The 22,079-nt window shown below is 42.2% G+C and overlaps 1 protein-coding gene across 1 annotated transcript in view; it reads right to left on the minus strand.

Annotated features, from left to right (window-relative positions):
* skor2 (SKI family transcriptional corepressor 2) overlaps positions 1–22,079 on the minus strand; it is a 167,665-nt gene that overhangs the window by 112,257 nt on the left and 33,329 nt on the right. The window contains exon 3 of the mRNA XM_049603630.1: positions 10,188–10,306. The gene's annotated coding sequence lies outside the window, so the exon portion shown is untranslated. The remainder of the gene's footprint in view (positions 1–10,187; positions 10,307–22,079) is intronic.

Consider the following 22,079-nt stretch of genomic DNA (forward strand, 5'->3'; position numbering starts at 1 on the left):
CTCAGATCAAAACAATCAAGACGGGTTTTTCATAAAAATAAATCCAAGTTGTGAGTTTTGTTTTCACAGGATAAAGTGGTGTTGTGTCGGTATGCCAAGTACCAAAATCCTTGCGTGCTGTAACTCTCTGTCTCTCTGATGCTCTGTCTGTCGGAGCTCGATCAAATAAATGATTCATAATTAATATGTTATCTAAAGCCTAATTTTTATACAAGTAATATTCATACTGGTTTAAATAAATAATTTGATTATATTCCTGATCTTTGCTGAACAATAGTTTTGTGTAAAAGGAATTTAAGGCCTGTCCCAAATATAGGCCTGCTGATTTCAGTGATTTAAGCAAATAATAGCCCTGGCTATCGATTTGTAGGTGTGAATTTAAGAGTGAATGGTTGTCTGTCTCTATGTGTCAGCCCTGTGATAGTCTGGTGACCTGTCCAGGGTGTACCCTGCCTCTCACCCAATGTCAGCTGGGATAGGCTCCAGGCCCCCGTGACTCCCAGCAGGATACAGAAAATGAATGAATGAATGAAAAATGAATAATCGGTTTAATAGTTGGGCTGTGAAATGTTAGAAAATGGTTAAAAGTGTTGACCAGTGTTTCCCAAAGCCAAACATGACGTCCTGAAATGTCTTATTTTGTCCACAACCCTAAAATATTCAGTTTGCTGTCATAGAGTACAGAAACAAAAAAATATTCACACTTAAGAAGCTTGAATCTGGCAGTTTATCGATAATGAAATTAGTTGGCAAGTAATTTGATAGCTTACAACTAATCAATTAGTCTTTGCAGCTCTATGATTGACAGGTGAGAAAAACATATATTTTTTTGTACAGTGGGAGTCTGATGTGTGTACACGTGTAAGAGTGTGTGTGTTAGGTCTCTATACACGCCTGGCGTCAGTCCTTCCATGGCCAGTAAATAAAAAGCAAAGTGAATTCCACTTCAGTCTGAGGCTTCGAGAGGATCTGAGGAGATCTGATAATCACCACAGGGATTTGTGTGTGTGTGTGTGTGTCTGGGCAAGCATACTTGTGTGTGTAGTTTGATCTCCAGCAGTGTAAGAAGGCACCACAGGGACGCTCCAGTCAGAGGAGCTCAATAACACCTAATTTCACAACACATGCACACATACTACAGAAACAATCATAGACATGTAAACATGCACACAGCCAACAACAAGCTACAACCACCAGAGTGCTATCGCCCAGTAATAATTGTGTAATATCCCGGTAATATAAGGAGCTGATTTTTTAAATCAAACGCTGAATATGAAAGCTTCCATTACAGCGCAACAACAAGGACAATTTATCAAGGTAAAAACACAACTGGGGCAAAGTAATGACACAAACATTAAATAAATCGCTCCTGAAAATAACATCTAATCTAAACTGTGGACAAAAACAAATAAGATGGCGCTCAGAGTGCATGATTGAGAGTAAATTACAATTCGTCTACATTTACATCTGCAAAAGTTTAGCCGCCGTCTCAGCCGTCTTCAGAGAGCAATCGGAAATATTAATATTTCTCACAGGTGGGCAATTTTGCTCTGTCGCCATGAATACTGAACACATTCAAAGTATAACGAAACAAAAAAGAAGTGTAGTTTAAGTCGCTGCAGGTGTGCGCCAAAACAACTCACTGCAATCAAACATGGACGACGAAACTAAAGAGAAATGTGAGCAGCAGTAAACGAGGAACAATATATAAACGTAAGAGGAGACAGCTGACAATCATGACATGAACAGATCAATACACGGTTCCTTTACTCCCCTCTGGCTGCTGTGTAAGAGCCAACATCTGTCAATTAACACACACACACCAGCATATAACATATCCATACACACATGAACACATTCTACACACACACACATACACACATACACACACACCGTCTACCAGCCAAAGGGCAATAACCTCCTATGAAGCGTTGTGGTTTGGATCAGCAGTATTGACAGCTTTCACATTAGACCTATTGAAATGCATTGTTGTTGCCGCGACAACACACACACACACACACACACACACACACACACACACAGATACCGAGCGTCTCCGGCATGCAACAACAATCAATCTAACGCCACAATCACATTCTTTCCACCTGCTTAAACGCACAAAAAGAGGCGGGCGGGTTTCTCGACTTTTCAGGCTGACCTCCAGCCTTGACCTCTGACCTTTGGAGGTCGTGGTCAAGGGTTCAAGAGAGGGGAGGGGAGGAGGGAGGAGGGATCGATAGATATGTTCTTACGGTCACGCCTGCTTCAGGAGAATAAAAGGCATTATAGATCAATTAGGTCTGACACCTATTTAGTTACGGATCTATTAGATTGGGTGATAAAAACTAGCAGGTACCAAACAATGTTTAGACTCTAAAGAAGTCATAGACTGCCAGAATTACATAATGCAGTAAGTAATGTTGTAATATTTGACTAAGTAGTTCATGTTCAGAACCTAATTATGTTCCAAACACCAAAAAAACATCTGAAAAGGACTGTAATTTGCAAAGACTCTAAACACTTACTGATTTATTTGTAATTTGTTAGTGTTTTTTTATTATTTAGTTTGTTGTAAATTGTACATCTTTAACAATTTTGTTTTACTTCTTAGTCAGGAACTCTTATTTAATTATGCAATATTTGTTTTTATCTTTTAGAGGAGGTATCTTCATGAGCCATTGTTGGCTCCTAAGTTCCCCTGCACAATGTTTTAACCTTTAATTTCTTTTTACTGTATTTTCTATACATGTATGTGCAAATAAACTAAACTAAACACACTCATAAATCATTGGCAAACAAAAAAATGTATTAGGACATTTTATGATGTGTTATTTTTTCTGTCCATTCCAATGGCAGAAGAATCTTAACACAGAAACCATCCAGTAGTAACAGTAAAATAATTGTCTTAACAGACCTTTTTTGATATAAACATGAGATTATTTATTTTTTATGAGTAGTTAACTCACATCAATGAATTAAAATGATGATTAAAAACACACTGCATGTATATTTTGCTGTATTTGACAACACAACTCAAAATACCTTTAATTCCTGAAGTATCCACAGACAACAGCATGTTGAAAACCTCCTGAGGTGAATATTCGGTGTACACAGGATGCAGTATAAGCTGATTATATTATCAGAAAATCAAAGTAAATAAGTATTACCACCATTCATTTTCTGATGACACTCAGATCCATTGTCCATTTGAATAAAAACAAAAGTCCTGAATACAAGCATATCTACAAGCATATATTCTCCTCAAAGTGGTTGCTTTTTATTGTACTTTTAATGGTTTTAATAGATCTGTGGAAAACTGCATTTTCCTACTCTGCACTTTGGACATGGAACAATCTCCAAAAAGATCTAAAATTAGCAGCACTTATCCACTGATGAATTTAAGGGCATCATAAAAAAAGTGGTGACAGACATGTGCTTGTTTATCTTGAGAGGCCACTATGCTTGAATAGATGTTGTTTTATTGTGGATTTCAGTACTATATATTGTATTTGTTAGGGATGCACAGAAATGAAAATTTGTGGCCGAAGCCGAAGCCGAATAACATTAAACGCTTGGCCAAATACCGAGTATCGAATACCGAATATCATTGTTTAGTTTTTCGTTAGTTTTTGCAGATGAACCCCCTCCAGATAAGTGTTGTCACAGTATCAAAATTGGATCCCACTGTACGATACCAATGAAAGTATCATGGTTCTGAGTAGTATCAGGATACCACAGTGAAAATGAGGCAGACGTGCCTTTTGTCATTTATAAAAAGATAAATCACTTTTCTATAATACATCAATGATATTTCAATGGAATAAATTACTTATTGACTTATTCATACTTCAAAAACAGCATCAATGAGTGATTAACATAGGGGGGATCAAAATAAAATAAATAAATAAAATAAAAATCAACCAGCCACCCTCCTCCCCTGACAAGTAAAGAACAGTCCCTTCATAAGTAAAGAACAGTCCCTAAAGTGCGGTGAGGTTTGTGGGTCGTGAACGGCTCGTTTCTCCTCTGACACGTCACATACCTGTGTTCGGCTGGCTCAGCTGTTCAGATACTTTTGGGCAGTCATGACGCCAAGAAGAGGATATTATTGGAGCCGACTTCTCCGTAGCTGGTAAGCCGATGGCCACCGTATTTGAGAGGAATACATTACTGTCTGTGTCTGTGACCCCCGTTCAACCCACAATCGGTGGGATTCGCCTTTCGTTTCTGCTGCTGATTGAAATGTGTAGGCTGCTCGCACAGCGTGCTGAATGATTTAAGCCTATTTTGCTCGCTCAAAACTATTTTTAGTCGCAAATGCGAGTGCAGTGACGGACGGATCGCCACACTGCTGACATTTTACTCCGTGCGTCACGGCACGCTGTTTGATTGCGTTACCAAAACACGCCACTATTATTCGGCCTTGCTTTTAACTTATTCCACCGAATACAGAATGTGTGTTTTTTTGCAATATTTGGCCGAATATATTCAGTTATCGAATATTCGGTGCATCCCTAGTATTTGTTGCACTTAAAATGTGTTTTGTTTGGCTGTTTCAATCTCAATGGGACTTCCTGGTTAAATAAAGGTTAAATAAATTACTTTCAACGCAGTTTAAACACAACTTATGCACTTTAACAACATGATTAACAGACTGAAAGTTGCCTTGCGCTTCCTGCTTGCCTCAGTGTCGGCCACGCTTGTTAAAAAGGGGGCGTGGCTCTACTGCGGTCCACTTTAGATGATGTGGAACACTGTGATTGTCTCATAGACACCCCATCAAATAAGTAAGTCTGTGCATTTAGGTGAAGTCAGACAAAGATACTGTATTATAACAAGATGGCCCACCTACAATATACCCCCATTGTATGAAATGGTATACATTTCCGGTCTCCTAAGTAGGCGTTGTCCCCTGTAGCCCAATCAAAGACGATGGAGAACCGCCAATCAAAGACGAGTATCCCCAACCTCGCTTGGTTATCGTAGATTAGCTGGGCTAACCGTTAGTGGTGTCTGTAATAGGTAATAACTCATTAAACGGTCCGTGAAAAAAATATCTTTTCCAGCGGATATCTTAGTTACAACATGATTGAGCTAGCAAAGCAGTTTTGTGTTGCTATGTGTGGTATTTATTCAGTTTTGGGAAATCACGATGTCTAGAACGCATCAGTGGCTGCAGCTGACAGGGACAGCTAACACTAGCAGCAAAGCTAACATCAGGACGTCATCTGTTAAAAGCCTCCCGTTGTCGGATACGACATGAAACTACTCCAGTTAGCTCAATCATGTTGTAACTAAGACATCCGCTGGAAGAAAAATATTTTTTTAATCCAGTATCTTTGGTGAAACTGCACTGATTTCAGCACCAGAGAGGAGCTATCTGTTGCCAGATCTCGCGAGAGTGTGTTGTCGAGACAGAGACAGGTCTTGAACAAAGTAAATTTTCTCCTGATTTGTCCGTGTGAAATTTGCCATTTTGGTGTCGGAATGTTCTGAAGATATGTGGCTTGCGATAAATGGGTCCAATATCTGCTTCCGTGACTATGGGGCGAAAGAATCAGCCATAATCTGCAATCACGTTCATTTCTCCCACTGAAGTCAATGGACTCAGTACCTGCTGTTAGTCTCCTAAAGGGGCGTGGTGGTCGCGAACCCCACGTGACACTGATACATGAAACTGACTCGCAGTGGACCGTCTTGGTTTATCCACCGTCTTTGAGTCAGATGACAGTAATCATAGATCTGGACATCCTAAACATTTCATGCATGAATTCAGAGGTGTAACGGTAGTTGATGAGGTAGGTGTACTACTAAGCACATGGGCAGGTTACTGAGGAGGAAGTGGGTATACTCTTCCATATATTCCGATGGCTTTTTGGCTGATAAGTGGGTATACTGTAAAAAACAAGAATAAGAGGTGGGTGTCTACGTTGTGTTGATATTAAGAGGTCCAGACTGTGGATATCTTTGGAGGCGATCTCCATTTATTCCTGACAGCAAGAGGTAAAAACAAAATCCGCCGTCAATTACGACCATATAACTCGAGCCCCTACACAAATTTAGTGACACAGGAATGTTCAGGCTAAAAATGAACACAGGAACTACTTCAAGAGCGATGTCGCTTACCTCTCCCATGGAGTACAGTAACAGCAAAAGGGGAGAGGTAAGGCAGGAGATACCCCTCTATAGTTGGGGTACCCCCAAAGGTGAACATAGGGGTACAGAAACTGAGTATCAGACGTTCCACATATTCCATATTCCACAACTTAAAACAGATTTTGTGTAATTATAATACTTAATATGACAAATGTACATTTGACTTTGTTACACATATTACTGCTGTATAACTGACCCTGTTACATCTACGCTCCGCTACACCCATGCATGAACTCTGAGAGCTGTGTATGGGTCTTACAAGAAGGTGTGATGAAGACCGAAGGGAAGATTGAAATAAAAAAGAAGCATCCACTAAAAAAGTAAGAACAGTGCTGAATCTATTCTCAGGGAGAAAAAGAAAAGGATGAAGGAGAGAGGGAAGTTAGACAGAAGAAACTTTACTGATGGCAGTGTAGGACGTTGCAAATGCAGCAATGAAAGTAGAAATGGAAGAAGGGAGCGAACGGAAGAAGGACTGCCGCCGAGCGCTCACACTCCCAAAATTACTTTAATGTTTTAAATCTCTTTTTTAAAGCACATTAGCGAACAGGTGTTTTTAAAACTGCCATTTTATTCTAATGGGCTCTAAGATTTTATGGATTCATCTCGTATTCCAATTTTCTTTGCAGGTCCCATAAATACGCACATTAACTATCCATTTTTTATAATCTAACTAATATCTGCTTTGATTTTCGCACTGCGCGGCCCCTTTGCCTTCCTCATCCCTCGTTGTTGTTCTTGTTTATTGCCGTTACATCAGTGATTCTGAGAACAACAATCGGAAGTGTAGCGCGGATAAACTCCATCCATTTATCGGTCACGCCGCTCGCTGTCAGTCACGGTCATGTAGCTGCACCCTCTCCTCCTCCCTTGAGGCATTGTGTTAACCATCCAAAGTCTCATTAGCATAACACCACCCCTGAAACACACACACACACCTCAGGACACTCATGAATAAATGAGCCTATGTAACAGATTAGAATAAAGCTAGATTATTTGAGTGACTTCATGAAGGAGTATTGATTCAAGAATGTTAAAAGGACGAGGACAAGTTCCACACGTCACGCTCAAAGTAAGTTTTATTTTTTAGGCCTGGCTTCTGCTCCTGCAAACATTCGCTGATAGATGAGCCCCTCTGTGTCTGTACTCCATCCACTTAACAGCATCCACACATATCAGCCAGATATATATATATTTATACACACACATCGATGTGGGGTGTCTCACGGCACAATAAAAACATCTCTCCTTCTCCCCTCTGTCTTTCTTTTATTGTATTGTATTGTATTATATCCAATTCCCAGAGGACCGTGGGGTAGCATCCCTCTCCCTCACACTCTCCGCCAGCAGCTCTGCGCGTCTGTGTGTGTGTGTGTGTGTGTGTGTGTGTGTGTCGCCGTGCTGTCAGAGGGGTAAACGGGGAGTTAAACAGATATATCCAAGCGTAAAATCTAAAAAGGCTCCCCAGCGGGCGCCGGAGGGGGCTGTTGGAAATCAAGCACATATCAATTGAGAAGCAGAGAGAGACCAAGTACTGGTGAGAGGAAGAGGGGTAAGAGAAATACAGGCGGCGTCCCTCCTATGGTCAACTCTGCTCCTCCTCTTTCTTTCTCCTTTTCCCATTTTCCCATTTTCCACCTGCACTTCCTTCTCTGATCTTTTAACACCTCCGTGCTCCTCGCCTTCCTCTCCTCCTCTCTAGATATTTTCTTTAACCTGCTCTCCCCAGAGAGATGTAAAGCAGAGTTTGTTGCACAGCACACTGATGATAAAACTGAGGTTTTATATTTTCTCCTCTCACTTTCTCAGCTGGCGTCAGAGCGTGTTTTTATTGTGCACACTAATAAGTTAACACACAGAAACAGACAGATATACACAATATGACAGAGAGCATTTAATGGAGTAGCATGAATTGTGTGTTTTCTCCCTTAAAAAAGAGGTAGGGTGTGCAGCTATGAGACAGGAACACACACACACTCACACACACGTAGCCCTGCACTGTGCGGTGTAATTCTCTACTTGATTATCTCATTGTTGTCTGTAAGTACAAGCCCAGATTGAATCAGCCTGCACTCCATTGTCTCTCTGCAGCGTGTGTGTGTGTGTGTGTGTGTGTGTGTGTGTGTGTGCGCAGGGCTGGTAATGAATGGCCAATCTAGTCTATCTAGAGAAAACCCTCTCATCACAGCGCTCCCATAATTACTAGCTCTCTGTGAAAACTACGCACTGCTTTATTACTTTACAATGCGGCGCAGTCAAGGCTCGGGACTGAAGTGATGAGATAAACACACAAAGTGTTCATTTTATATTTGAGTCATTTACTGCAGCTGATGTTGGCAGCCAGTGAAAGCTGAGTGATTTACAATGAGTGCAAAGCCTCAGTGGCAAGACGGTGCAGAGATGCGCACATCGGATTTAATTTAGTTTAAAAAATATGCATAATGAATTTGCACGTGTGCTGCTTGTGTGTTGCTAACATATTAAGGCCTCCACCGTCGGAGAGTTGTTAGGTCTTAACTTCAGGGACGTAGCACCAGATTCTGGGCCCTGTGCATGAGCAGTCCCCCCTGCTCTTCCTCTCATGATTCATATTTCTTTCACACACCTTTTAATTTTTTATTTTTTTTTACAGTGACTTTGCTTTATTTCCCTTTACTTCTTTTCTTTTTTAGGAAACCTGATTTCCCTTTCTTGGATAAAGACATGACAGTGTACGTTGGTGCTCCAGCAGCATAAACAGGAACTCACTCGGCTCTAGCTGCGTTTAGAGACGAATCTTGGTGCAGGGGCGGACTAAATCATTTTGCGCCTCAACGGGGTGAGAAGAGCCTCAGAAAGCTTCCAACTTTTTTAAAATAAGTTTAGTCTTTCAAACGATTTATATATCCAATTTTCATTTAGTTAAGGCACTACTTATGCTGCATTCGTTTTGTACTCGGAGGTCAGAAGTGGGAATGACGTCACCTCTGAGTTGACAACAGTTTTTGCATTCTAGTTGACAATGGTGGACAAGTCGGTAAAAAACATGGACGCCTGCAAGAAGGTCTTTGTTGCCCTTGCACTTTTGGAGCACAGACAGCTTCAAAACCATCATGCACTCCAACTGATGACCGCCGCAGATGAGGCTGACCTAATGTAAAGCAAATAAGATAAAATTGCTATAAACAGCACTTTAGCAGAGTGTTTACTCACTACGCATGTGACCGGCAGCCATCTTGAATTCGTAAGCTGGGGTTGATGCGGTTGCTCCAAGTTTCCGAGTTGGAAATCCGATCTCAGTGTGCGCTCGAGTTTAAACTTCCGACTGGGAACTGGGAGTTTCTTTTTATTTCTTAGAAATAAAAAACTGCAAACAAAACCCAACTTCTCATCCCAGGCTTTTTGAGGCCCTGACTTCAGATTGTTCATCACTCAACCACAAGGCTTTTAACCAAAACTAAGAAGTACAACCACATCACACTAACCTCATGTAGGATTGCTGCACCAGTAGCGACCAGCAGACAGAGTGGAAGTTGAATTTTGATGTGAACACCGGCAAGATCACCAGTGTTACTTTTAATAACCTACAGTATCTGTATGAAGAGAGGGTCACCTCTAAAGCTCTATTGTCTCAGACTCTCAACATTTGATATTATTGTGCATCCCAACGTTTGACTCTTTTTTTCTTAAACATTACTCAGAACATTGCCCTGAGGCCTTTTCATATAAGCAACTTCAATTTGCTCCACTCAACAGTACCATATATATGTATATTATTGTTTGAATACGTCCGTCACACCAATGCTAATGTCATTAAATTGGTACAGACGGTGGATTAGTGTCACTTTAAATTGCTAACATCTGCTTTGAATAAACATAATTAGGATTGATGGGAAGGTTTTTGTGTATTTTCATGGCTGAGGTTAAAAACCCTGCACAAACACGTATGTCACTGCTGCTGTAACTGACACATCTGAGTGTAAACTACATTATCCGGAGCAGTCCTGTGACTACAACATCCTATTATGTAGCATTCTGTGTGCTCCCAGTACCTCCACATCCTGAGTCCTCCCTCCTGCTGGGAGCCATCAGACCGAGGGACCAGCCCGAGGCGTCTGGGAAAGACAGGACGAGGTTGGACAGGAGGAGTGGGGATCGGAGGGTTTGAGGGCTGAGGACACATGAAAAAGACAAGAGGATGAATAAGGGATGCACAAATTGTGAAAGGGTTACTGAAAAAGCAAAGACAGAGAGAAACAGTGAGAGTTCAGCAGCTGCGGCCTGCAGGCCTCTCCTTCACTCACTATATTCCCACCTTACATCATCCTCACACCTGCTATACATCATGTTTGCTAAATTAACAGGCAATATTCATGTGCATCTGTAATCCTGCCCCCTCCTCAGTATTCACATCTCATTTGAAAAGGAAATTGCGAACAACTACCCCAAGCTTATTTGCAACTATTAATTATAGATAAATAAACAGGCTTAAATATTAAATGTACAAACCCCATCTTAACCAAGCCCAGATAAATAAATAAACCAACCCGTCAGCATCACCCCTCTTCATCTGCATACCTCCTAAATATATTGTGTCATTTTTTGAATATCAATTATTTCTTGCTTTGTACATTATTTCTACTGTTTTAAATTTAACCAGATTCCAGTGCATGTGACTTTAAAAACAGTGTGTTCATGTGCTCCTCATATCCAACACTATGTACAACCCTAATGGCTTTTTTTTGTAACATGTGTAATGTATATGAATTACTTTTATAGGTGTTACTCCAGAGCTCCACACAGTAATTAAGATGCAGTAAAATGAGTGAGCAGTAGATGACATCTTGTGATTTATGGTCCAGTATGTGTCTTGATTTTCTCATAACTCCAATTCTCATTGCCAGCTTTGATTTTTAAAAAATTAGCTTCAGCCACAAAAACAGGCAGCTGCCAAAACTCTGACTTGCCTTGTAAATGTACAGATAAAATTGTCAAATATATTTCAAAACTGACGCCTGATCTAACTGGGATGCAATGATGTAAGAACATAAGACCAAATCTCAAATTTCCAAATTGCTTTGATACGATACTTGCCTAGATATCTCTATACTGATACTAAAACGATACCACAACAAAAACCTAAAACATCACGAAATGAATGAATCTGCTTTTACATCTGGAACCTCCTGTCTACGACGGGCTTGAGACGCACCCTTGTTGAGGACTTGGCTCAGATTCCAGAGCCATTCTCTTATCCTGAGGCCTCCTTAAGGAGTCTGATCCCATTTGATTTGGCGATGGGAACTGCTTTATGTTTGTCTGCTTTTATAACCTACAGGCAGATGCTGAGGAAGCTTCCAAAACTCTGACTTGCCTTGTAAATGTACAGATAAAATTGTGAAATATGTTTCAAAACTGACACCTGATCCAACTGGGATGCAACGATATAGGAACAAGAGGTCAAATCTCAAATTTCCAAACTGCTTTGATACGATACTTGCCTAGATATCTCTATACCGATACTAAAACAATGCCACGGCAAAAACCTAAAACATCAGGAAATAACTGGACTAAATAGAAAACTAGAAAATGCACTTAGACCTCCGCCAAAGAGATGTCCTGAGCACCAGATCTACAGTTAATGACGTTTATGTTTAGTTTTTTCATGTTCAATAAAATTGTAGTTTATGTGCTGTTAAGAAAAATAAATTCCAAATTGCTATTTTTTTCAAAGATTAACAAATAACACAAATTAAACAGAATTAATAAGAAGTGGTCATTCTTTTGATTTTACTTCCCTGCCCTTAAAAAACCCTGGGAATATATGTGTTTATTTTTATCATTAATAAAGCATGAAAATTAGAATTAAAAAAAATTGTATAGTGTAATACAAAACGGATACGATATTATCACAATACTTAAGTCACAATTCAATATTACTGCGATTTTACAAATGTTCTGATATGCTAAGTATTGTAATCAAATATATTGCAATTTAAATTGCTTTTTTCAGCTGTTAATTATATATATTTGATTTATTTTGACAAGGCGCAGCTCCTAATAGAGTCTCACGTTTGTTTTTGTTTTTCTGTGACTAAGCAACCAATGAAATCTTGCCAACTCTGGTCGACTAATGTTTGGTCGCCCTACTAAAAACTCATATTGATGTTACGTTGAGCTCAGTTATGTCTAAGAGAAACAGGATGGACAAGGAATAGATCTTATTCTGAATATACCTTTCCTCTGGGAAACACTATGGGCTTAAATATTAATCAGTCAATTCCAGAAATCCACATCTTTTGGGGGGTAAAGTCCCTGTAAAAGAAAACAATGAGTCTTTGTAACCTACAGTCCAGACTGAGTCCATTAGGGGCTGCTTAGGTGTGCTGATACAGCTGTAATAGTAGTGATTAGTCCAAACCCAGCCAGCCATAGAGGATGACAAATGGCACATGGGACAGAGCATGATTACAAGCGTTTATATGGGCAGAGACAGTATCAGCACAGAGTATGATGGATGACGCCCGCAGCGCAGTCAGAGCTGGCTCATAATTAGACCTTGATGGCATTAGTTGCATTTCCTAGTGGGTATGTCACAATAAATGTGCCAGAGTTGTTAAAAAGGGACACCTTGACATTTTGAATGTTGCTTTTACTCTGCAGGCGACTGTCGCAGCATGGGAGGAAGCTTTCAGTTTAGAGAGCTGACACAAGGGCTTGTTAGAGTTATGACTGATTATAACGGAGGTTAAACGGCTGCTTTCAGGTGAATCACTAAAGGATTTTATTGTATGTTGATGCCCTCTGTGTCAGCTCGCTTCCCTTTTGGAAATCTGACCACGAAAGGCTCGATGACTACGAGCGTGTGATGTTATACGTGCACCACTGCCCAGGTAATCGTCATCTGAGCTCTCAATGTGTGTGTGTAAGCTGAGGTAATTATTAAGAAACGTTACACTGTGTGAAGGTAAGGTAACAGAGTGGAAGGTAATAGTGTGTACCTGAGGTGGCTCAGGTGATGTGTTTACTGGTGTGTGTTTCACCTGTCTGGCCACGTACCTGCCGAGCAAGTGAAAGTCAGACGTGTGTGTGTATCTTTTTGAGATGTTGTTGTAACCCAAACTAAGATGACATCTCATATGAGATTCATTTAATCAAGCGAAGGGCACAGTAGTTTGAGTGAAAGAAAACCAAATCAGCGAAGTAAGGGTGCAGCCACTCCAACCACAATCACAGACTAATACTAGTTTAAAACTGTACCAAGAAGCTGACTTTGAATGGATTTATTTCTCGCTTATCAGCTAACAAAAGGTGTCTGTTAGATTCTATTGTTTTTAGCTAATTGCCGTTAAATTACCTTCTTGCTGCCCTGCACAATCCAAAATAAGATCTCATCTCTGTTGCCCCTTATTCTTCTAGACATCTTAAATTTAACATCCCTGCTTTTGTTCTTTAACCACAATCATCAACCCACTGAGGGCCGGATTCAAAATCACCACGATCCCCAATCATCACATCGCACTCCCGACAACGTCTGGGCATGCTCCTGATGAGTCGGCGGATGGTGTCCTGGGGGATCTCCTCTCAAACCTGGATCAGGACATCAGTGATCTCCTGAACAGTCTGTGGTGGTACTTGGCGGCATCTGATGCATTGATGCGTAACATCCCATAGGTGCTCAGTTGGATTTAGGTCAGGGTAATGAGAGAGCCAGTCAATGGCATCAATGCCTTTGTCATCCAGGAACTGTCTACACACTCTCTGGCCATATAAGGCCAGGCATGGTCCTGCACCAGGAAGAACCCAGGGCCCACTGCACCAGGAGGAACCCAGGGCCCACTGCACCAGGATGAACCCAGGGCCCGCTGCACCAGGATGAATCCAGGGCCCACTGCACCAGGATGAACCCAGGGCCCACTGCACCAGGATGAATCCAGGGCCCACTGCACCAGTGTAAGGTCTGACAATAGGCGTTTCTCAATCTGCGTTCTTGCCTGTACTTGTGTTCTTGTCGTCAGTCGCAGCCCAAGTACTGTTCCAATTCAAAGTCCGCATCGAGCCAAGTACAGTCCAAATGCCCGGATGTGAACTTGCTCTGCCCGTTCCATCGGAAGGTGACTTGTGTGGACTTTTGACAGCCAGGTATCCCAGAATGCATTTCTCACAGACCAGCAGCAATGGCAGCCGTCCTTGGGAGTTTGTGCTCCCGAGCCGAACTCGCCAAGTCCGAACTCCCAAGTGCGCAAGTCTGAACTTGGTGCAATTGGTATTGAGAAACGCTCAGTCACTCTGAGGATTTCATCTTGGTACCTGCAGTCAGGGTACCGTTGGCTATGACATGGAGGACTGTGCAACCCTCCAAGGATGTGCCTCCCCAGACCATCACTGACCCACCGCTGGATGATGTTACAGGCAGCACAACGTTCACCATGGCGTCTCCAGACTGTTGCATACTGAGCACATGCGACAGTCTCCAGACTGTCGCATGTGCTCAGTATGAACCTGCTCTTATCTGTGAAGAGAACTGGGCACCAGTAGCAGTCTTGCCATTTCTGGTGTTCTCTGGTGAATGCTAATCAAGCTGCACGGCGCTGGGCTGTGAGCACAGGTCCCACTAGAGGATGTCAAGCCATCATGCCACCCTCATGGAGTCTGTTTCTGACAGTTTGGTCAGAAACATGCACACCAGCAGCCTGTTGGAGGTCATTTTGTAGGGCTCTGGCAGTGCTCCTCCTGTTTCTCCTCACACAAAGGAGCAGATACCAGGCCTGCTGCTGGGCTGATGCCCTTCCACGGCCCTGTCCAGCTCTCTTTGTGTAACAGCTAGTCTCCTGGTATCTCCTCCATGCTCTTGCAAACCTCCAGAACAAGAGCTCTAGTAGTGCTATAGCAGCAGCACTACAGTAGAAGCAGTGTTTTGTGTTAGTGTGTGTTATTTGATTGTATCAAAGTGATACTGAGGTAGAGATGGTGTTGTAGTCACATTTCAAACTCATTAGTGTCACTCAACCTCTCTCCTGTATCCATGTTTACTCTCTATCTTCAGATGATCTCTCTCATTCAAATGCACCCGCGTGTCCCACACTCGGATAGAAGCACACACCAAACCATGGTGGAAAAGTGAAGTGTCATGTGCCCGTCTAACTTTGAGACCTTTACGAGACACACACACACACACACACACACACACACACACACACACACACACACACACACACACAGAGGAAGCAGCCTGTCTAACCTTATGAGTCTGGCTGCTAAATTACTTAGTCATAGCACTCAGCTCCGGTCAGGCTGCGATCATGTTGCCACTGTAGTCGTAACACAGTCAGGTCAGACAGGTCAAATACCTGTTCAGATAACACGCCGTGACCTGTTGCCGTTATTTTACCTCAGCTACCGACAAAGGTAACACTCACCTCTCACTACCTGCTGGATCTGGATACCGTCTTGTGTCAGCAGTATTTCTAAAACAGCACAGACTGCATTAAACGCACCAAAAAAGTTCTGTTAAAGTTCTCACCCTGCAGAAAGTCCATCATGTGTTGGAATAATTGTGGAAATAAATGAATGAGACGGTTGAATTGATCAGTAGCCTTGCTCTCATGCTCATGGCATTAGTAGTGTTCGTGTAACTCAAAATAAAAAACACAATGGCCGCAAATCTAGTCCCCTTCTGCTGCAGAAAGGAGCATGCAGCCTCTTGATCTGCACTTTAATTTAGGTCATAAACATCATCTCTCCTTTCGTTGCCTTTGTACAATATTTTTAATAACCTTAAATGTCTGTCTGTCGTGTAAAAGAATTTAAGTTAATTGAATCCCCCCCTGGGCTAAAAAAGTTAAAACTACACTGAAATCCCTGCAGGCAGATTTGTATTAGACTACTACAAATACATGATTGCACTGTTTGTTTGGCATCAATCTGATCATCTAATAAGTAACATCTGGTGAGGTCCTGACCAACAAGTCAAAGAGGCTTTTGCTTCTCAAGCCTTATTTTGACTCAGTGAAATCAAACACAGTTGACGATTCAATCACAGAATGTATCACACACACACACACACACACACACACACACACACGGATATAAGTGTGTGCTACAAAAGGCAGACATATTGCAATGACATTAAATTTGATTATTAACATGATCTCAGATCCTTTTTGAGCTCAGACTTTAAATCTGAGTCTAACTCTTATTAAAACAAGTACAAGATGAGTTTGTTTGGATGAATGTTTGAGTGATTGTTTCCTTGGCAAAGAGGCTTTATGTCTCATATCATAAAATAACAAAAGGATGCAAAATGCTTCACTGATTATTTTACTTCAATCACTCAGAATCATAAAGTTTGTACACGGCACAGTGAAAAGTATTTGGCAGTGTTTACTGATTTTTAAGAGAATGGATAAATTAAAACTGGAAATAAGAGAAACAGAGACGTATTAGTCCAAGTGCCTGGGAGATGTCATTTGGTTTATTTGTCCGTGTGATTTCCATATTAATGTTCAACAATTAATGACAATTCGGCTTGTTACAAAAAATCATCCAGTGTGCATCTGGCCTTAAAGGATAACTTCAGCATTTTTCAACCTGGACGCTATTTCCCCATGTAAACTGATCAAAAGACCCGTTTCCACAAACACTTTCGACATGGTAGCCAAATTTGGAACCAAAAGTAAAGTTCAGTGATGGTTCAGAGTTCTGTTGTCTCCGTCCCCTCTGTGGTCATCTCATCCCATTGTCACTGTCACCGTCCTCGAGATCCAGTTTTGTCCCACCAAACTCGTTTGCTTCTTCATCCAAATTGGATTCAGAACATTGATCAAAACAGGAAGTGTCGCTTGCGCAACCATAACCATTTCTGTCATTGCAGGCATTTTTGTGCAGTCTACAAGCTGCTACATCTCCTTCTGGTTTCCAGCAGATACTCTTCTTCATTTGTTTTTTGGAGATGCCAGTGCTGTTCTATTTCACAAGATGAGTAACAGTGCCCCCTATCTTATAACAGTGCAAACACAGATTGCTGGAAAATCTCGTCAATGGCAGGGAAAGAGTTGAGGCCCTGACACAAAAAGCTGAGGGTCAGGCATCAAAGTTGGGCCATCGGTGAGCGTCAGCCTAGTCGGTGCGGTGTTTCAAGCACTGTTGCCCCTCATCGGCCCCTGTCGACTTTATTTTGGGCTTATTCAGCATGTTGAATCAACAAAGACGATGCCGACAGTGACAGCAACGGCTTAGCCCATCAGTAAATGAAATCCCTCTGATTGGCAGTTCAGCTCAGCACACAAGAAGATAAATGGAAGTGAGGAAAGTAAACAAAGAGCTGAAGTCAAGAGCAAGTTAGACCAAAACAAATTTGTTACGTAAGTTAAGATTATTTTTGTTTTTTCATTGAGCTCTTTAGCAGAAACGTTTCCTGATGTTTCATTGTTCACTGGTGTATGGTGAATATGTTTTGTTCTTTCAACATTGGACTGTGTTGTTAATGTGCTAACTAGGGTCAAGACGGTCTTCCGGTTTCCCTTTTTGAATACGGATTACAGACGGCCGCTGTCTGCTGGTGTGAAGAGTCATTTCCTCTCGCACAGGTGCAGAACATTTGTGCTGGTTGGTTTTGGTCTTTGCAGTGTGCTCATGTGCAACTTTTTTGGCCGAGACATGCCGACGTCAGGCGACGCAACTGGGGGCCTTTGTCGCTCCAAGTTCTCTGAGGTGTTTTGGTGTGTCTGGGCTTTTAGGAACCAAAAACAGCCAGAGGAAGTGACAGAGAGAGGAAAGAAGTGACAAAGAGACAACACTCAACACTCAGTGTGGTACAGTCTAGTGTGTAAGTGCATGTGTGTGCAACTTCTCAAACTCAATGACACACAGACACACGAGGTAATTAATTTGGTGGCTTGTGATTGCCAGGGTTGCTTATTGGTTGTAGGAGCCAGATCAGGGGTGTCACCTACCAGATTAACTCACAGGTTCACATACAAACACACACAAAGCCATGAACACTCACACACACACACACACCTCTGACAGAGACGGGTGGGAATAAAGACAGAGACGGACAGAAGTGAAGAAACGGACAAAAGGAAAGGCAGAGTTAGAAAGAGAAATAAAGAAAACAGAGGAAAGGAAGACAGAAATAAAAGAGAAAAAGACCCCCTGTCCACTCTGTTCCTCCCTCACACACACACACACACACACACACACACACACACACACACACACACACACAGGGTGAGTGACAGGGCCTTATTGCAGGTGTAAATTGAGGCTGTGAGGTGTGTGTGTTGTTCATTAAAGCCGATTGAATCTCTATTGGTTTTCATTAAGGGGCCTGACCACACCGACTGGATGGTTAATCTAGACAGTGACGCTCCTCCGCTCAACCCCATCTCTATTTCTCTGCCTCTCACAAACACACACAAATAAACACACGCCTTAAACTTCTCCCACACACACAGACAAAACCAGATTCTTATTTATTAAGCAGAGGCGACAGGTACTGAATAAGTTGTTTTCTGGGACACAGTGTGTGTGTGTGTGTGTGTTTAGGAATGTTTTGGGAAATTTTTTGTGAGCCCCAACCTGCGTCCCTGTATAATTTTAGCATGTGTACATATGTGCACGTCCACATTTGTCCATGTACCACAGTCAATCCATATCCATTCATATGGTGGATTTTCTCCATATAGGGGTGTGTGTGTGTGTGTGTGTGTGTGTGTGTGTGTAGAAGGACAATTGGCGTCTGTGGTTATGAGTTAAGTCTAATTTCCAGGAGGCCTGTCCTGGCTAAACAGAGCTGACACAGTGCTGCTCCGACCAGTTATCTGTCACTGGGAATTAGACACTAACACACACCCTGAGAGATGAGCTGGGGCGCGCGCGCACACACACACACACACACACACACACACACACACACACATTTTCAGCTCTCTCCCTTACATATGTGCACAAAGATGCATGCCATCCAAACCCTGCACCCGTATGTAATGGCTGAACATTCCTTTACCAAACCACGGGACTGAATATGCTGCTAGAACGTTCTCAACTCCTCTCTGGAGGATTTCCACAAGATTTTGGGATTTGCTTCCATTCAGCCACAAGAGAATTACTGAGGCTGGGCGATACAGTCTGGCTCACAGTTGTCGTTCCAATTCATCCTAAAGGTGTTGGATGGTGGTGAGATCACTGCTCTTCGCAGGCCAGTCAAGTTCTTAAACACCAAACTGGGAGAACCATGTCTTCATGGGCTGTGTTTTGTGTTGGAAAGGGACGTCCCTAAACTGTTGCCGCAAAGGTGGAAACACTCAATATCACTGTATGCTGTAGCAGTGAGAAGGGTCAAACCAAAACTAGGAAATTCAGTGCCAGACCAAAATGATGGTGCAACAACCTGCTTTTACCACATATGGCCCAGTTACACCAAACCGACATCAAAGAACTAGTAGTGACGAAGGCTTACTGTTGTGTCAGCTCACATCGGCTGTGTCTCAGCCAAAAAGCTGCGCTTGAACACACCGCAAAGACCACAGGCGATGACCAACTAGCACATACTTTCTGCACTTGCTTGAGAGGAAATAACGCTCCATACCAGCAGGCGATGCAAGTCTGTATCTGTCATTCAAAAAGGGAAACAAGAAGACCAACAGGATGGATTCAAGACCCTAGTTTGCCTGTTAGCCCATTAACAACACAGCCTAATGTTAAAAGAACACAAGATGTTGTCAGAACCATGGTGTGGGAGATGCAAGCATTATTTCAAGTTAAGTTTTGGTTTCTAAAGACACGTAGAAGTGGGAAAGCAATTCAGCATCTGTCTCTGCTCACACTGGATAGTTGGTGAACTTGAATTTGCCAAGAGTTGAAGGGAGACGGTGGGAAGTTACGCCAGACTAGCTTGCTTGTTTTTAAGCTTAATAGCGGGTTCGCTAGTAGAGCGCTCGATTTGTGTGTGTTAACTGGTGGCTGCAACAACAAGGGAAATCGAAGAAGGAGGAGTAGGGGCTCCTTAACAACCAAAATATAAGATTAGAACATCTATCCATCCATCCATCCATTCTCATCCACATATCTGGGGCTGGGTCGTGGGAGCAGCAGGCCAAGCCAAGCACCCCAGACGTCCCTCTCCCCAGCAACACTTTCCAGCTCCTCCTGGGGGGCCCCAAGGGGTTCCCAAGCCAAATGAGATATGTAATCCCTCCAGCATGTTCTGGGTGTGCCCCAGGGCCTCCTATCAGTGAGACGTGCCTGAAACACCTCCAACAGGAGGTGCCCAGGAGGATCCTGATCAGATGCCTGAACCACCTCAACTGACTGCTTTTGACACCAAGGAGCAGCAGCTTTACTCTGAGCTCCCTCCGAATGTCTGAGCTCCTCACCCTATCTCTAAAGCTGAGCCCAGCCACACCAGGGAGGAAACTCATTTCGGCTGCTTGTATCCGTGATCTCATTCTTTCGGACACTACCCAGAGCACCATGACTATAGATGAGGGTTGGGACGTAGATGGACTAGTACACAAAAGGGCACTTACCTAGTCAGAGGCCAAAAGGGCAAGTGCTTAAGCACCACCTGAGGTCTAGTTTAAAAAGTAAAACCTTGCAGCAAAACCCGTCAGGTAAAAGGACATGATTCTTAACTGAATATTGCTGGTTTCTTGGAAGGTTTTCTGCCTGACACACTCATACCAGCACCACACACAGCCCCAAAACATCGTTTTTGTCGCCCTATAGTCACAGTACCCACAAACACTGTAAACACGCTGCCCTGAATAATCCACCTTGATACAGAACACACACACACATACAGTCACATGGACCCAGAGGATAATCTAACATACCATGGAGTGTTTACAAGTGTCCAGTAACCCAGTTGCGCACCAGGATATACAGCTTGTCTTATCTTTTCATCTCATTATTCCCTCTCTTTCATTCTCTCACTCACACAGGGGACCTTTTAAAAAAGTGTGTAAGAAAGATGGTTTATGGAGTGTTCAGAAGTATCTGGCAGTGCAGATGGGATCGTGGTAATACAGCGTCTGATCTCGCTGTCTCATTATTCCTGTTCAGACACTCGGCCTCTTCAAGTGGTCTTGCTGCACTTTTAGCCAAGCCTCAATCCAATCATCTCAATCTATTGTGTGCTCTGAGGGGCCATCGTGTCACCCTCTCCGAGGCTTTGAACATGTGCAGCACTGCTCACATACATGAGGACAATGACGGAGGATATAAAATAACATCCATGCAAGTCGTGTGCTTTGACCCCTCTGTCATGTAAAAATGGGGCATTGAGGAGTTTTTGAAATTATATGAAAAATACCAGATGTTCGCTGCAGAGTGACACAAAAATGGAGATTATGGAAAGCAAGTAAAAGTGGTGTCGCATCATGAACACTGAAGGACTTGTATAGTAAGAAATGATCTTGTGCAACCTTCTTTAACTTAGTGGATTTTTCTTGATGAAACAAAACCTTTAGTTCAAAGCTTTCATCTTCAGATTTACTCTAAATTAGAGGGTCCTTTCCAAAAGTTGTGTATGTATACTTTTGTAGACTAATTAAATGTGGTTTCTTTAACATGTTCAAAACTCACCGACACGTGAGTGTAAAATGATTGGCAGAAATATGAAATTCATCTCAAGTGCTCCCACTGCACTTTCTCTGAGTGGTCTTTGAAATGCAGGTATAGAAAAAGTACATAGCAGCCTGCGTATTAATGGATTTATAATGCGTCTGAAAGATTTCACACAATGTTGCTTGTGCTCGAGTGCTTCAGGGACCCTAATATTATTAGGAATTTATGATTTAGAGATTCAGGATCAACTTTTCTGACAACAGTCAGTTTTATTTCGGCTCACTCATATTGTAAAAAGTAGTGCCAACCTATTTGATTATGAACATATCGTTGGAACCAGTGTTAATTTTGTTAATGAAAACTATGACTAAATA

This window comes from Epinephelus fuscoguttatus, linkage group LG18, assembly GCF_011397635.1.
Source record: "Epinephelus fuscoguttatus linkage group LG18, E.fuscoguttatus.final_Chr_v1".
NCBI classification, from domain to species: Eukaryota; Metazoa; Chordata; class Actinopteri; order Perciformes; family Serranidae; genus Epinephelus; species Epinephelus fuscoguttatus.